At 38.1% G+C, this 17822-nt stretch overlaps 1 non-coding gene across 1 annotated transcript; it reads right to left on the bottom strand.

Moving 5' to 3' along the window:
* Positions 1-16371: 16371 nt before the first annotated feature.
* On the bottom strand, positions 16372-16477 carry LOC122733072. Its single transcript, XR_006353680.1, has one exon. It is a non-coding gene; the product is annotated as a U6 spliceosomal RNA (small nuclear RNA).
* Between the last annotated feature and the right edge of the window lie 1345 nt (positions 16478-17822).

The raw sequence follows: 17822 nt of genomic DNA, 5'->3' as shown, positions 1-17822 counted from the left end.
AGCTTTATCTCTATCTTTTCTCCAATCCAATTTGAAAACATGCTCCTTATTTCCCAACAGAGAGGTGATACACTTAGGGTGCAGCTTGAGACATTGAGATTTCAGTCATTTCTGTACATGGCCAATGTGGGAATTTGTTTTGTTTGACCATGTATGTTTGTCACAATGTTTTTTTTTTTTTCCTAGTGGATTTTTTCGTTGAAATCAATGAACATATATCAATTAATATATAATAGCTATTGTCAGAGGGAAAATCATCTCTGATTTATTACTTCTTGCTGTTTGGTTAGAACAGAATTAATATATTTCATAAATCATGTTGTAAAATGGCAAGAGTAACATTTTCTCCATCTTTTGGACATGGTTTTAGGAAGTAATGTTCATTCTAATACTACTAGGCTCACCCATTTTCCTTTTCTTTTTTTCTGGTTCACAATGACTGCTGATTAACTATTATATCAGCATGTAGGCCAGGCTGCAAGCAGTTATAAGCTTCTGTTATGTACAGTCTCTCATATGAATGCGTCATTTCGGTTTAAGATAGACAGTGACACAAGACTTGTTTTTCTCCACAATGCATTCCCCACCACTTCAATACATGAGTGAATCTTAAAACAGAAAAATGACAGATGACCTCTCTTTGTTACATACTAACAAGTCTCCTTTGTGTTCAGTATTTCTGTTGTTTTACTTTCTTTAGAGAATATGTGTGGGTTGGTTTTTTACCCCCCTTTAATCTTTTGTTTTCGTCTCAATGAATCAAACAGTTGAGAAGAAAGAACCACACATGCACTCGATTTTACAATTCCTCAGCTGAAGTATGGCCTCTTCATTCAGGAGTACATCTCTTCTTCCCAGTTGTTTTGTACTGGCTGAAAAGATGAGTAAGTCACTTCACTTAAAGAAGACTTCAAAGGAATATGTATTATTTATCACCTACTGAAAAACTTGAAAGCACACAGACTTTCTTTATAAAACACAAATCTTCCTATTAATAATAAAGAAATGTAAAAATAAAGAGAACTTATGGAATAACACAAGACATTAAATTTCATGTTCCTAAGAGGAAGATGGGATAACTTTGAAGGCTCTGGATCTCAAAGCCCATTAGAAAGGTAGGAGAGCTGTGCGGCATGGTTTCCAAATTTTTTGTTAATATTGAGCACCGAAAAGCTATTGAATTTTCATAATGGCCATCAAGAAAAAAACAATACAACAACAAATTGTTGGGATATTTAAATCTTATGCTCTTTAGCATCCCTTTGTAACAGCTTTCATTTGGCTACAGCACATCTTTCCCCACCCCCTCCATTATCTAAATCCCACATGGATATCCAAAAAGAAGAGTTTAGCAAGATTATAGAGAACATCTAGTTCTTTTTTTTTTTTTTTTTTGCGGGGCGATGGGGGTTAAGTGACTTGCCCAGGGTCACACAGCTTATGTCAAGTATCTGAGGCTGGATTTGAATTCAGGTACTCCTGAATCCAGGGCCAGGGCTTTATCCACTGCGCCACCTAGCTGCCCTCTGAACTTTTAGTTCTTGATGATGCTGACTTCTGATTCCCAACTCTGGGCTCTACTCATTTTAAAAGTACTTAATTACTGGCAGGAGGGCTGCCTTCTAGGCTGCTGAACATTTAGTCATCCAGAGTATTAAATGCTATATCTGTTCAGAGCTAATAATTTTGGCTCCTGTAGCAATTCATTTGGTGTCAGAGAAATATGAGTATTCTAGGAAACCACAAGTCTAGATTTAGGGAGGTTTCAGCCAAGGAGGAAAAAGGAGAAGGCAGAATGGGGCAGGTTTAGGAGGAAAGAGAAAAGGAGAAACACAGCATTTGGAAGGCTCCTTTTGAATGAATTGTCTTGTAAATTAGGTGTCAAGTTCAAAGCAAGTTCTATCAGTGCCTTCTAAATTTTGGTGCCCTAGGGAAAAGCCCCAATCACCCCATCCTAATTATAGCTTAAGATGCAAAGAGTACAGGTGCCTCATTCCAATGGATAAGCTGAAGCTCCAAGATACAGGGGGTTTAATGAGGGTTGCTCAAGGAGGGTCTTCAGGAATTCCTTTCATTTGGATGGGGGAAGAGCATTAGTTTTACTAACCTTAAACTGAAATCTAGCCATTCCTTAAATTATGTATTGAGAGAACTGAAAGGGTCCATAGGTTTTACTGGATAGCCAAAGGGGTCAATGACATTAAAAAAAAAAAAAAGGAACCCATTACTTAGCTGAATGTTTTCTGGGCCCTGAATTTCTGGATCTGATATAATAAACATGAATGTTGTCGTTTGCTTATATTTTGTTAAGCTTTATAAATGAAAGAAAAAATGCTTATTACACGGCAAGTACTTGGGATACAAATACAAAAGCAAAGATAGTACCCGCTTTGAAGAAACTTATAAGCTACTGAGGAAAAAATACACATAGTCTCCTTATCTTTCCCCATGTGGTGTGATTTTTATTCTTTTTTTCTATGTAGAAACATATACATACATGCATAAACCATATGTATATATACACATCTTTGTATATATACTTCACAAATATGTATATGTATATTGTGTGTATATATAGACATGTATGCATATATGTGAGCATATGCATGTGTATGTGTCTATATATGTGGATACACACACACACACACACACACACACACACATATATATATGTATATTGTTAACCTGGAAATTAAGGAAACAATCAATATAGGAGAAATAAGGTCTTTAATGGGGCAGAGGAACTATAGCTCCTGGTATTGCAAAGCTCAGAAGCTAGAAATACCCAAAGAAGGGAACAGAGGACAGGGTTTTTAATGGGGTAACAGAACAAATCAGAAGAAAAGGGAACCAAAAGATTGCTCCAGAGTGACATATAGCTAATTAATGTAAATGAACCTTTGACAAAAGAAATAATAGAACAGCTCCTAATTTAAGTATAGGCATTACTGACTCTGAATAGAAGCTACTTAATGCAGGTGGACCCTTTTTACATAATAAAATAAAGTGGGGGGGGGGAGTAAGGTGGGGAGCATTGGGAGGGGACAAGTTGCTTGGGGGAAGGTCCATAAGTCCATCTAGAGTCTGGAAATGACAAAGACAGTCAGCCCCAGGCAATTCACCTGCCTGGGAAAGAGGGGACTGGGTGGGGAATCAATGCTCAGTAAATTTTGTAGTTCTCAATATATATATATATATATATATATATTATATATATGCACACACACACACACATATGTGTATTCCATAATGGATAAGTATACATCTTTAAATATACATCTTAGAATCAAGATGTACAGCACTAAAAATGGGTGAAGAAAACCATCAGAAACATTCATTGATAAATGCTGATGCACAGATGGGCTATCCCGTAAATGGTATTTAAAATCAAATCATGTAGTGTGAAATCAGGGTTGGTGAAACTCTTGAATTCCAATCCAGTGTTGCATTACTAGGACATCACATCCCAAGCAAGAAACAAGAGATCTGGAAAGCTATTTAATACTCTGCAGTGTTATCACCGTGCATCACCACAAAGGAATGGTCCAGGTGTTTCAATAATGTTGATACATTGGTTAAATTCACAGCTCAGTGGCCTTCAAAGTCCAATTTCCATATGTGAGGTGATTTAGTACTATTAGAGTGTGTAGTAAAATAATGGATGAACTTTGACTATGTCAAGCAAAGAGAGTTAAGCCTATTGGCTTTGAATGGCTTTTTGGTAGGCTTTAACTTAACAATGGAAACATTTTTGAAAATAGGAAAAATGTTGTTATTTAAGCTTTGAGTCATTGCTTTTCTGCAATACAGTCAAATGAAATGAAGCATGGGAGCAAGGGAGGAATACCAAAGAGATCTGAGGTATGCTTGGACTATTGTCCAAAAAAGATTAATGAGTGTGTGATTGTGTTTGTAAGTGCAAGTGAAATGGGGAGGAGGGGGAGAGAACATATTTACTGAACAACTTAGCACAGTTTTCAAGTAATTTTTGTTATTTTTTCTAGTAGATTCTTAAAACCCACTGAAAATTTGCAGGGAAGAGGTGGGGGAAGCCTAAATAACAGAAAGTTATGCAAATAATATTTTGAGTGTGTGGGTGTGTGTGAAAATGATACTGAATATTTTGGGAGTTATTTTCAGAATAGGAAATTTTATAGGAATCTAGAAAACATTGAGTTCAGATAAAATGAACAAACTGCAATTTTACATTCATCTTAAAGACTTGGATATAAATGTAAGCAAAAGTTGGGGAGGCGAAGGGAATAAGGGACACACCTCTGCCTATTCCCTCAATCTCAGGCCCTCTTTAATCATTGATTTATGAAACAACTTTTTTTTTTTAAATAGGTTCTTGAACTTTGTGTTTAAAGTGACCTCAATTGAAGATTATCTAGTCTACCCTCTTTGTTAGGGCTGATACCAGCATCTTGCTAATGTAGGTAGGGTCTGTGGTGCCCCAAAATGTAGCATTTGTAAGTGATTGAACAGTTGACAAAAGCAGACTTACTTTGCAGTGGACAGCAGCGATATACAACAAAATATAGTGGTATTCAGCGTCTACAGACCCCACTCCACTCATCTTCATACAGAAATGAGACTGGTTTGCACGGCGCTTTACTACCTATTCTTTTTCTTTTCTTTCCTTTTTTTTTTTCAGGGCAATGAGGGTTAAGTGACTTGCCCAGGGTCACACAGCTAGTAACTGTCAAGTGTCTGGGTCCGATTTGAACTCAGGTCCTTCTGAATCTAGGGCTGGTGCTTTATCCACTGCACCACCTAGCTGCCCTCTGCATAGCGCTTTAGAGTGACTTCTAAGGTCTTGAGAAATACACAATGTTGACACATCTTTGATCCCATGTAGGTGGGACTTTTTATGAACTTAGGCAAATGTGGAAACTGAGTCATGGGAAGCAGGATGACCAATAAGGCCTAAGGACAACTTAGCGACTTTTTAGGGGAAATGTTTCCCTGTTGTAGGGAGATAATTCTGGTCCTAGCATGCCTTTCATTTGTACGGACTGGGAAATTGAAGCCCAGAGGCAGTAAGTGACTTGCCTACCTAAGTAAGGTACAATCAATTCCATGTGAAGTTCTGTCTCTAAACCCAGCCCAATTTTCCCCAAACCACCCTGCTTCAATGTTTAGTCACATGAGACTAAACAAAAGAGGACCATAGAAGATGGCATGGTATCATAATAAAACTCAGAGCAAAGCTAGAAATAATAAAACCTGGGTGCCTTTTTAAAACTATATAGGAAAAAAAAGAGATCAAAGAAGTAATGGAACATTGGTGGGGCTAGGTAATTGTTGAAAATAGAGCTATTCAACTGTTATTTTGTTTCTCTTTTTTCCTGTCAAAAGGAATAATTTTGAGGCAGCTAGATGGCGCAATGGATAAAGCACTGACCCTGGATTCAGGAGGACCTGAGTTCATATCCAGCCTTAGGCACGTGACACTTGCTAGCTGTGTGACCCTGGGCACATCACTTAACCGCAATTGCCTTACAAAGAAAAAAAAAGGAATATTTTTTTCTTTGAAAAGACAGATTAAAATAACAAATAAGGAGTTAATATACAATAGAAGTAAGAGAACCTCTAACTAGCCATAGATGAATTCAAATAACTTGGCTAAGATGAACTACACCTTAGGTACTGAAAGAACTGGAAGATCTAATGACTGGGTGTCAAGGACAGCTATAAGTTCAGAGGGAATGCAATAACTACAGAAGCATTGGAGAAGGGAAACAAAAATATGAATTTCTTAAAGGTTAAAGGGAATATAGAGTTTGCAAAATATAGGACAGCAAATTGGTATTAAATTCCTTTCAAAATTCTAATACATATTATTAAAGCGATGTCTTGGAAAACATCTATAAACAGAAGTTAGCACAAAAAGTCAACACAGTTTCATCTAGAATAGGTCATGGAATACATGCTTTATTTCCTGTATTGACAGGTCACTAAGCCGGCAAATTGGAGGAATGTTACAATTTATAGTGCACTTACATTTTAGTAGTGTTGGATGAAGTATTTTACACTACTTTTGTGAAAAAGATGTATTAATTTGGGTTCGATAATAGGACAATTACTTGGATTTGGGACTGAATAGATGGAAGGATTTAAAAGCTCACAGTCATTAATGGCCCAATGCCAATTCAAAAGGAGCCCTCCAGTAGAGCTTCCCAAGGACTTGCAGTGTTCACATTTTAAGCAATAATTTGGATAAAGACATAAATTCATCCTTGTGAAGATGTTACTTGTCAAATCATAGATGAATTCCAAGTTAAAAAGATAGCCAATACATTGGATCATAAGATGCAAAAAGATCTTGACAGGCTAGAACTTTGAGCTGAATCTATTAAAAGAAAATGTATTCTTTTTTCACCCCAGATTCACACTTTCTCTTATGTAGGGATGAGGAAACTCTCTTTGTCAAGGTAGGCCAGAATCTATTCAACTATTCTTCACATAGTAGTAATAGTAGCAACCTTGGCAATGGTCATGGTGGTGGTGGTAGTAATAGTAGTAGTAATGACAATATAATAATAGCAGTTAGCTTTTGCTCAGCATTATAAGGTTTACAAAGCAATTTACATATGTTATCCTGTGAGAGTTGCTTAGGCAGTTAGAGGATGAATGATTTACCCAGGATCACACAGACACAGGTAATTGTCACAGGTGCCACAGGTACAACTTGAACCTGCTCCAAAAACACTAACGTACACTGCCTCTAATATATAAAAATAATAGAAGTAAATTCAACTGTGTTAAAAAAAATCTATTTCACAAATAACAAATAGGAAGGAAAAGATATTGGGGTTTTAGCACACTGCAAATTCAATATTAGTTATAAGTTTCATATGGCTACCAAAAAAAGCTAATGAAATTCTTTGCTGCAGTATAGTTTCCAGGAATAAGGACTTGGTCACCTTGTTATATTCTTCCCTATTCAGACTACCTCCTGACTACTACTTTTAATTCTAGTCATCACAGTATAGAATGACATTGATAAGCTGGGAACAATTCCCAGGTGGTCAACTAGGATAGTAAAAGTGCTTTGAAGTCCATACCATATGAAAATTGGTTGAAGCAACAATGGTTAGCCTGGAGAAGACTTAGGGGGAGAAGATAGCTCTTGAAACATTTGAACAGTGGTTATATGATTAGACTTCTTCTGTTTGCCCCCAGAGGGGAGAACTAGAAGCAATGGTTGGAAGCTGTAAAGGGACAGATTTAGACTTGATGTCAGGGGAAAAAAATCATGCAGTTAGAGCTGTCCAGAAAGGAAATGGACTGACTCAAGAAATAATGAATTCCCTCTGATTGGAGAATTTCAAGCAGAGACTGTTATCATAGAAAGAATTCTAAAGAAAATATAGATGGCCACTGATGTTCCTTTTTTCTGAGTTCTGTCTTTCTTTGACTAAGATTCTCACAGTCCTTTTTAAAAATTATTTTAAAAAGCATTTGTTACATACTTGCAATTCTTCCACAACCAACCACCAAACAGAAAAACACAAAAATTCCAGCACAAATGTATTTCTGTTCACTCTAATATAATTAACTCAAATATGTGCATTTCCCCCTTTTCCTCTTTCTTTAGTTCTTCCCCAAGGTCCTGTTAAGGCAATGTCTTCACTGTTTCCCACCCTCTGTCCACATTAGGAAATGAGCTTCCGTGAGAAACTCTAAATCCTAATGACATGAAATTTAAAATAGGAAGTTTTGTAGTTGAGTTGGCTCCATCAGAGAGAAGTGATTGGAAGATACCTCCTTGGCTTTCACTGTCCCTCCTGGCTGCCATCAACATCAGTTCCTGACTGAGGCCAGGAATAAGCTCTTAGAGGGCAGGGACTCTCTTTTGCACATGTGTTTGTGTGTGTGTGTGTGTGTGTTTGTATGTGTGTGTATTTTTTTTTCTTTTCAGTACTTATCACATTGCTTGGCCAATAGAAAGGGCTTAATAGCCTTTTTATCTATCTACCCATGGCCAGCAAATTCTCACACCTTGTGTGTGTTTTTTCCCCCATATCTCGTGAATCAGAAAAGTTGTCCAACAAGGTAACAAGGTAAAACCACATTTTTCTATGGCCTTTTCCCAAACACATCCCTAAACATCTCAGTACTTGTGCCCCTCCACAGACCCCTTTTACTGGGCCCTCTAGAACTTCTGCTGTATTGTTCACAGACTCCTTTGCATCCTACTCATCTATCTCACATTTCTTCCATCTTCTGCCATGATATGGAAGATGTCTTTTCTCTCAAAGAGAATATCCCTTTCATCCTTACTGGCCAGTCGTTCTCTTATGTCGCTGCCACACAATGCTCACTCTTGCTTCTTCCAGATGATTCTGCTCACCCCATTACTCAGCAAACACTCTCTTCTTCGTTGGGCTTCTTACCGTCAGACAATTTACTTCTGTGGTGGTCCTTCTTGCTCTTATCTGCTAGTCTCCAGTTTGCTATCACCCTATTACTTCTCAGGTCTGACTTGGATTACAGTCTTTCTCGATACCCTCATCCTTGATGAATCATTCACATTGATACTTGTCTAAACTCTTTGACCTTTTCAGCTCTGGCTCCATTCTACCCTACCTACAAAGAGTAGTGATCATATATCATCATTCAAAACTTTTCCATTCCCAAACTGTGACATTTGAAAACTCCCTTCTCCTATTACGATGCCCTGCCTTTTTGTTTTTTCTTCTACACCCTCACCCTGAACCACCAATTTTTCCTTACCTTGTCTTCTGGCTATATTTTCTTACTGTGCTTGATCCCATGATGACATTTGCAGATTCTGAAAGAATGGACAGAAAACCATTCATTAAGTACCGTTAATTTTTCCCATCCCTCAACCTTGTCCTGTGTTTTGAAGAAAGTGGGGGCAATACATGAAACAAAGGTGAGGAGAAATTGCATTCAAGGATTGGAGGATGTCAATGAAAATATATAGAGAGGAGATGGAGCACAATATTTGAAACAGAGAGGAGATGATTTGACTGTGCAATGGAATATAGGGAAAAGAATAATGTATGAGCCTAGAAATATAAATTGAATCCAAGCGTGAAGTCATACATAGGAGTTCCTATTTAATCCTAGAAGCAACAGGAAACATCTCAAGTTTATTGAGCAGGTGAGTGGTAGAGTCAGATCATCACTGAATAAAAGATACATTTGCAGGGCAGCTAAGTGGTGCCGTGTATAAAGCACAGGTCCTGTATTCAGGAGGACCTGAGTTCAAATCTAGCCTCAGACACTTGATACTACCTGTGTGACCCTAGGCAAGTCACTTAATCCTCATTGCCCTGCCAAAAAAAAAAGAAAAGAAAAGAAAGAAAGAAAAAGAAAAGAAGAAACCCACATTGCTAATTCAGGATACATAGAAATGGAGAAAAACATCAGGCAGGGAGACCAATTAGTGAACTATTGTAATAGCCAAGGCTAGAGGCGATCAGGTCCCTGAACTAAAGTGATAGCTATTAAAGAAAAGGGATCAGATGTAAGAGTATTAGGATAAGATGTAGCAAATGAATATGTTTAGTGGGCATTCATTGTCATGAAGAGTCAATGATGTTATTTAGATTTTCAAAATGGAAGGCTGCAGGAATGGTAATGCCTATGATGGACATAGATTTCAGTAGAAGAGAAGGTCTGGGAAGGAAAAGATAAGAAGTTATTTTTTGGATGTGTTGAGTTTGAGATGTCTCCCTGTAGTGGCCTGGGCCTGATTCAGGCTGGTGTGGCACATCAAGTTTGGAATCAGAAAGAAATTAAACACTTTTAGACCATTTAACAGTTAGCAAAAAATCAGTTTACTTAAGGTATGACATTGAAAAGATAGCTCATCCTCTCATCTCCATAGAGAAATAGATCAGTTCAGCATGGCAAAATGGCACAGATTGATCAGTCACAGAAAAACTGTCAGGTTTGAAGATCCCTGATCAGGACAGGACTCTTTTATGGCCTTAAAAGACAGTGGCCTTTGGGGCAGCTAGGTGGCGCAGTGGATAGAGCACCGGTCCTGGAGTCAGGAGTACCTGAGTTCAAATTTGGCCTCAGACACTTAACACTTACTAGCTGTGTGACCCTGGGCAAGTCACTTAACCCCAATTGCCTCACTAAAAAAAAAAAAAAAAAAAGACAGTGGCCTTTGTCCCATGAGCCAATTAAGTATAATATAAATTTTTGTTTCATTTTTGTTGTTGTTGTTGAAATTAAGTTTCCTTAAAAGGAAAAACAGGAAGTGCAGCAGCCACTCACAGTCCAAATCTCAGTACTAATGAGCACAGGAGCTTTAACTTGTTCTTATCTTTTGTGAGAAAATAATAGGGGTTTTGCGACTTGCAGGGGCCCCCAAACCACACCTACCTGAAAGCCTTGTTCCCACCAGAGGACCTGTTCTCTGGGCTCTGACATCAGCATGATTGTGCTGAACTACCCTCAAATTCAGTGAGCCAATAGATTTGAGTGATGCTAGCCAATGAGCTTTGAACAATGTTTATGGGTAGGCTCTACTCCTGCCCTCAGTGAACTTGCACAGACACTAGCTCTCTTTGGGGGGTGAGTGCAGACACAGCCCTCTAGGGCTCCCCATTTTTTCTCTAGGCTTTCCTATCTTTCAGAGCCACGTGCACTCTCTTTACTAATATTTAATATACTTTAATAAATGTTGGGGCAGCTAGGTGGTGTAGTGGATACAGCACCGGCCCTGGAGTCAGGAGGACGTGAGTTCGGGTCTGACCTCAGACACTTGGCGCTTGCTGGCTGTGTGACCCTAGGCAAGTCACTTAACCCCAATTGCCTTACCGAACACACGCACACACACACACACACACACAAATAAATGTTTAATGCCCCAAACTGGTGCAGTAGCCTCTAATTTCTAAGTAACAGATATATGATAAAATCCAGCTAATTTTCCCTACACTTGGGATAGTAATAGGCAACCACATTTAATTTTAAAGGTCACACTTTCCAGCTTGGACCTTAGACTTTATGGTGAGCATCCACTCCTGAGAACTCACCCTATGGGTACCAGACTTTAACCCTGGAGTAGCTCAAAATTCATGAAGTTAAAAGATGTACTGACCTAGCCTTCTCTGGTAGAGTGCCAGTAACTCTAAAGGAAAAGACCTAGCCCAGTCCAAAAGACAGGGGGTGCTTATTGATATCTTTCCTATTATACTCTGGGACATCTAGTTCAACACATCATTTGGTGGTATGGAAGTAGAGCTCAAGAGAGTGGCTAAGGTTGGATTTCTAGGTCTGAGATTCACCTACATGGTGATGAATGAACACATGGTATATGATGAAGTCACCCAGAATGAACTTATTTAGAGAAAAGACATGGGACTAGGAAAAAGCCTTGAGGAATATTTATGGTTAAAGGATATGGAAGATGAGTTCGCAAAAGAGCTTAAGAAGGATTGGCCTTAGAGGGAGAAAAAAGAGAGTAGTATCATGAAAACTCAAAGAGGAAAAAGGATCTAGGAGAAGAGGATGGTCAAACATTTGCTTCAGCAAAGAGGTCAAGGAGAATGATGACTGGGAAATAAAAAAGAAATGATCTCACTCTTCAGATGAGCTGTTCTGAAACCATTTTCTTTTTCAGTCACCAAATACATTCTTGTCCACCTTTCTCAGTGGATAAGCTTGCCTCTTATTTCACCAAGAAGATGGGGGCCACATTCATAAGCTCCATCAACCATCATTTAGTCCTTTAGGTATCTTCACTATAACATTTATGGCAATTTAATCATCCAGACAGAGATGTCTAATGAGCAGGATCCCATCACAGTTTATGAAAATTCATTCCAATTTTGGATAGATCACATTGTTAGGGAATATTCTGTCATTAGTCCTAAATTGTATCAAGCCTCTTGATATTTTCTACTCATTGTTCCATTCTGCCCTCTGGGTCTAACCAGAATGTGTCTAATCCCTTTTCTATATATAGAGCCCTTCATATACTTGTGAACAGAGCTATTTGGTCTTCCAAAAGCTTCTCTTCTTTTTTTAAAAAAAATTTCTGGACTAAAACAATTTCCATAACATAATAAAAAGATGACTGAATATGAAACTGCAAATCTACCATGTATACATGCTATTCCTTCTATTCTTTCTTTCTTTTTTTTTTTTTTTTGGTGAGGCAATTGGGGTTAAGTGACTTGCCCAGGGTCACACAGCTAGTAAGTATCAAGTGTCTGATGTTGAATTCAAACTCAGGTCCTCCTGACTCCAGGGCTGGTGCTCTATCCACTGTGCCACCTAGCTGCCCCTATTCCTTCTAAATATACACGTTATCTTTTAAATTTCTTTTGTCCCCTTTTTTTCTCTCCCCCCACCCACTCTGCCCTGCCCTAGAGATAGTTACCATTATATACAAATTTCAGTTTTCATGTGTGTATGTTTATACACACACACACACATATATATATATATATATATATATATATATATATATATATTAACATACACACAGAGAAAGCTGTGTATATGTTCAATTTTTCTTTTGAGGCAGTTGAGGTTAAATGACTTGCCATGGGTCATATAACTAAGTGTCTGAGGCTGGATTTGCACTCAGGTCCTCCTGACTCCAGGTCTGATGCTCTTTCCACTGCACCACCAGCTGTCCCTTCTCTTCATAATAAATATTCCCAATTCCTTCTACTGGTTTTCAAATGACTTGAGTTTTCACTGCCTTTAAGCTCTATTCTAACTATTCTGCAGCTGATCAATACCTTCCTTCAATTGTGGCATCCAGGATTGAACACAAAACTCCGAATGAGTTTCGACAAAGGCATAGTGCAGAGAAACATCACATTATTCCTAGAAGCTTTGCTTCTGCAGCTCAAAATTATACACAACTTTGTTTTTGTTTACTTTTTATTTGTCTGAGGTTTTTTTGTTGTTGTTGTTTTGTTTTGTTTGAACCATGATATCATGCAATTGACTAATATTGAGATTTTGGTAGATTAAAATCCCCAGACATTTTTTCAGATAAAATACAATCTACTCATACCTCATTATTCTGGTACTTGTATATTCAATCTTTCTTAAACTGACATGAAAAACTTTATAATTCTATTGAATTTCATTTTTCTAAATTGAGGTCTGTGTTCTAGTCTATTGAGATCTGTTTGGATCTGTTCTAGTCTATTGAGATCTGTTAGCCATCCCTTTGTAAAGAATTAATTGTTATTTGAGGTTTTTATGCTTCAGGAGCACTGACCTGGGGCTCCGAAAACCCCATGATGCTCTACCCACTGGTTGTAGCCATTGCCATGGCACTGGCACCTCACGTCACCACCACTCACTGACACCTACATGGGCCTGGCAAAGTTATAATGATTGGAAGCCTAGTGAGGGCAGTCATGTGACTGTCAGAGTGGCCATCCCATTGGCTGGGGCTGGTGTGGGGTTTTTCTGGGATTGAGGGAGGAGAATGGGGCATTCTAGCTGGATGCTGGAATGACAGGAGGTCTGCTGCGTATTCTTAGCTGATTCCTGGGCGGTGGTATCTTTTGAGGTTGTATAATTTCCCTTCCCACATTTTATTTCCTTTCCCTTGATCCTACTGATCTTGTTTGTGTTTTGTTTTTTTAAGTTCGTTTTTGTTAAAATAAATCCTGTTCTGTTTTGAGGGAGGTTGCCGGTCTCCTTCCTTGCCCCAATATTGCAGAGAGCCACTTAGCTAACACTCCCCAATTAAAAATTGGTCCCCACACCTTTTACCTTTGTGTTACCTGAACATTTTCACTGTGAAAATGGTAAACAGTACAAGGCCAAGGAGATAGCACTGGGGTGTTCCAGTGAAAATCTCTGGCCATGTACTTTGAACAATTAATGACTGCCCTTTGATTTCTAACCCAATGAAATGTATGCTCATCTATACATGACCACGTATGATCTATACATGAAATGCATGATCATTCATACAATGACCACATCCATACATCTTTTCTAAAGGAATAATGATATACTTTTGCAAAATGACTTGCTCAAGTCTAGGTAAAACTTATCTACAACATCAAAAAAGGAAGTAAGGTTATTCTGTAATGATGCTTTTCTTAATGAAACTATATTACTTTTTTTTTTTTTTAGTGAGGCAGTTGGGGTTAAGTGACTTGCCCAGGGTCACACAGCTAGTAAGTGTTAAGTGTCTGAGGCCAGATTTGAACTCAGGTACTCCTGACTCCAGGGCCCGTGCTCTATCCACTGAGCCACCTAGCTGCCCCAAAAGTATATTGCTTTTTAAAATGATGACTTCCTCTTCTACATGTTCAGTATCCATCTCTTTAATAATTCACTCTAGAATTTTCCAAGGCATAGAAGAAACCAGCTCATTGGCCTACAGTCTACAGATGTTTCTCTCTTTTGAAATTCCAGATTTTAGTACCTCTCCTATTTCCCACAATTTTTCAAATACTCCAGAATGTTTCTCAATCCTTTGTTTCTGAACTTTGTTCAGAATTCAGCTCGCTTATAAGGGGTTAATTTTAGAAATCCAGCTTTCTTGCTAATCACTGATCTATTCTTGCCCCAAGAAATTTAACTGACCTTGGGGAATGTATGTGAACACAAAAGGGATTAAGCCTAATATCTTTATATCACTGAACTGTCCTTCAAGGATATCTTGTTTTCTGTGCAAAAGTCTGGGCTAGTATTCAGAATCTGTACTCAAACAACAAACCCTTCTTAGTCTCATAAGAGAAGGAGGGGTCATTGTTAGCCCACATTTCCAAACTTCCAACCAATTCTGTTGTTTCCTGAACCTCAGCTCTGTAACCAATCATGTTATCACCAATCCCCTGATATCATCTACAAGATACCTGTACTTGTCCTTTTGATCTGGATCTTTGGCATAAATGGAGCTAAGCTAATTACCCATTAATTGACAGGCAGTATGCCCCTGCTAATAAATGTTATCTTGCTTGCCTCAGTTTACCCTTTTGCTAAATTTAAATTGCAAAATGAGTTAGCCTCAGGCCAAAGACCTGCTGGATGCCCCCAGCTTCGCTACAGAGATGTATGCAAGTGAGACTTGAGGGCTCTGGGAATAGACATGGCAGCTGGGAGGAGATGGCCAAGGACCAGGCCGATGGAGTTCAGTAGTCAGGAGCAGCTTGTGCGCAGATGAGATGGGCCTTCAAGCTCGAGAGGAAGAAAAATGAATGAGACGCAGGAACCGATGGGCAACAGAGAGCACAGTTTTCCGATGTCCTCGTTGTGGCAGGAGCTGCGGCTCCTATAGTGGACTGCACAGCCACACTGTGGCCTGTGGCTCTTCAAGGCGCTGATCCATGGTCATCCTCGAGTGGTGGAAGCCTACTACCCCCAATATCAATGTACCTGAGATTATAAGAAGCAGAGGGACTTGACAAGGGATAACTATTCTTCCCCCTTTTTTCAATTGGAGGGGAAGAGTTAGAAGACAGAGGGGTACACTAGTGATGGGGTTGCCAATTTTTTAAAGACATAAAACAAATCTACAGATATTTAAGAACAATATTTTCTTTTGTTTTAATAAATGTTGTTATGCTGAATACTGATAGTGTCCAAACTAATTCACAGTAAAAGGATACAGTACCAGAGGATTAATTTGGGCTATTCATTCATAAAACCTGACTTATTCTCAATCTTTTCTCTTTTACTTATCTTTGGTAGCAGAATCTGGAAACAATTTTTGTTATACCAATGTAAGGGAAGAGGTCGATTCTCCTCAGTAAAGGAAATAGGTAAATTAAATTCAAACCACTCTGTCTTCTTTCTGTTGTCAGTGATCATAATTTCTTCTCCCTCATACCCAATAATGGGACCACACCTTCTTTTATCTTGCTCCTCTCCCAAGCAAAAAGAAGGGAAAAAAAAGCATTTTGTTGTTCTTAGCTTCCTTGACTGATCTCAGATCAGTCCTCATGACAATGTGATGGTATCATGTCATATTCTTACTACATCTATACTATATCTAGTCTGTTATCTGTTTTGGGCTTCCATCTTCTGTATGTACCTTTTTAGGATATAAGTTTAATGTCAATTTTAGTATTATCCCTTAAGACCCATGACACATTTAACCTCACAGGTCTGGATTATACAATGCCTAAAACCTGATCTGGTACCAGATCCAATAACACCAGGATCCTAGATCTCACAGATCTCAGATCAACGTATCTCTTTTCAAACAAATCCTTTTTTTTTTCTTCTTCACTGAAATTATTTCCCTTTGTTTCTTCATAATTTCTGTCTTCAGAGGACTCTGGCCTTCCTTGGGTGATTTCCATTGCAGAATTTTTTTAATCATCAAAGCACATTTAGGTGCTTTATTTGTTTGTTTATTCATTCATCATTTATTTATTTATTATTTATTTGCTAAATATGGAATGCTTTATGAATTTGCATGTCATCCTTGCACAGGGGCCATGCTAATCTTCTCTTATCGTTCCAATTTTAGTACATGTGCTGCCAAAGCAAGCACTCCATTGCAGAATTTTAATCCATGGGATCCTGTTTATCTTTCCAGTGAGTCCTTGGAAATTTGCTTTTCCCAAATCTAGGGCACATAGTTGCACTATATACCCAGTTTTCCTATTCTTCTCTATGACAAACTCCAAAAGGGAGTGGTCACTTCTTCACAATGCCACTATCATTTCTACACCCAGAATACAGTTTATTCCCTAATAATGAGAATCAGAACCAGCATAGAATTTTCCCTTGTTCATTTCTCAATTTTTTGAAAGACACAATTGTCATTAAGGGAAACCAAGATACTATTATTCCTTCTTCTTGAGAGAACACCAGCCCATAATTGTATAAATAGAAGATCTCATCACTACTATATCATGTCTCTATTTCAGGCTTATGATCTTTTTCCTGGATCCCTCTTGTATTTTGTTTTTCTGTCTAACTGATCTGTGGTATATTGAAATAAAAACAAAACAACACAACAACAACAAACCTTTCTGTTTTTTCCCCTCTGTTAGTCTTTACCCACATGCTTGCTTACTGTACCCGCACTCTATGGTACTCAGAAAACATAGAAAATGACAGATTCAACTTTTTTTAACCTCTATTGAATTCAGGCCACTTGTTTTAAAGAAGGTATATCATGTTTTATTGCCAGAGCAGTCACTATCTTCTTCTAGATGGTTTTGTTTTGTTTTGTTTGTTTTTTCTCATTCATCCTTGGTCATCAATGATCCCCATCCTTGCTTCAGTTCTACTCACAACCACAAATTCAAATCTTCTTTTATCCTATGCCATTTTGTCCTGAGAACCCCAATTACTACCACCCCTTTTTTATATGTTCCTAGATCTTTTCTGAATTCCTTTTCTCAAACATTAACAGTACATTTGTTTTATGAACTATGACCAATTATTCCAAATCTCCCTTTTTATTATGATAAAGTCTTGGACTACTTTGCTTAGATATGTCCTTCACCAAAAAGGTTATATCCAATTCCCTATCCATCATCCTAACTAGATATTCAACAAATGTTTATTAATCATACCCCATGCTTTACCACATGACCTTCTTTGATAGTCACAATATCCTTTTGAGGTATGTACTCCAGGAATTTCTTAGTCATCCCATATATCCAATCAGTTGACAAATATTTCCATTCCTATTTCTACATCATCTATCTTTTCTTACTCTCTTCTTTCTACTGACAAAGCTGTCATTTGAGCTTAGTTACTCATCACTTTTTGCCTGTCTTGTTGGAATAGGATCCTAAGTGCCTCCCTGCCTCAAATCTTTCCTAGTCCATCCTAGAAACGCTTACCAAAATAATTTTCCTTAAACAGATCTAATACATGACTCA

Source organism: Dromiciops gliroides, chromosome 6 (assembly GCF_019393635.1).
Source record: "Dromiciops gliroides isolate mDroGli1 chromosome 6, mDroGli1.pri, whole genome shotgun sequence".
In the NCBI taxonomy this organism is placed as follows: domain Eukaryota; kingdom Metazoa; phylum Chordata; class Mammalia; order Microbiotheria; family Microbiotheriidae; genus Dromiciops; species Dromiciops gliroides.
The sequence above is the reverse complement of the archived record's forward strand: the minus strand, read 5'-3'. Positions and strand labels throughout refer to the sequence as shown.